Below are 269 nucleotides of genomic sequence, written 5' to 3'. Positions count from 1 at the left end.
CACCAATTATGTAATATTACACCTAATGTAACTCCTGCTAACATAAAGCCAAACCCTACATGTATCATTATCTACTGACCTGTCAGGGCAGCTACGGACAAATCCACTTTGGTCTCCAGGTCGGATTTTCCCCTTTTCCTTTTTGGTCCTTCACCATCGGCGATGGCCTTCCTCTTTACACCTCTCTTGCTCCCAACATCCACAGATGCATTGCAGCTTTCTACACGAGAAAAAAAAACAGGGAAACAGCCGCTTGTTGAAAGTCACAG

At 44.6% G+C, this 269-nt stretch overlaps 1 pseudogene; it reads right to left on the bottom strand.

The window, feature by feature from the left end:
* Positions 1–269, bottom strand: part of LOC116705454 (serine/threonine-protein kinase pim-2-like) — a 3,755-nt pseudogene that overhangs the window by 1,991 nt on the left and 1,495 nt on the right.

This window comes from Etheostoma spectabile, chromosome 17, assembly GCF_008692095.1.
Source record: "Etheostoma spectabile isolate EspeVRDwgs_2016 chromosome 17, UIUC_Espe_1.0, whole genome shotgun sequence".
NCBI lineage: Eukaryota > Metazoa > Chordata > Actinopteri > Perciformes > Percidae > Etheostoma > Etheostoma spectabile.
This window is presented reverse-complemented; position numbering and strand designations above follow the sequence as displayed.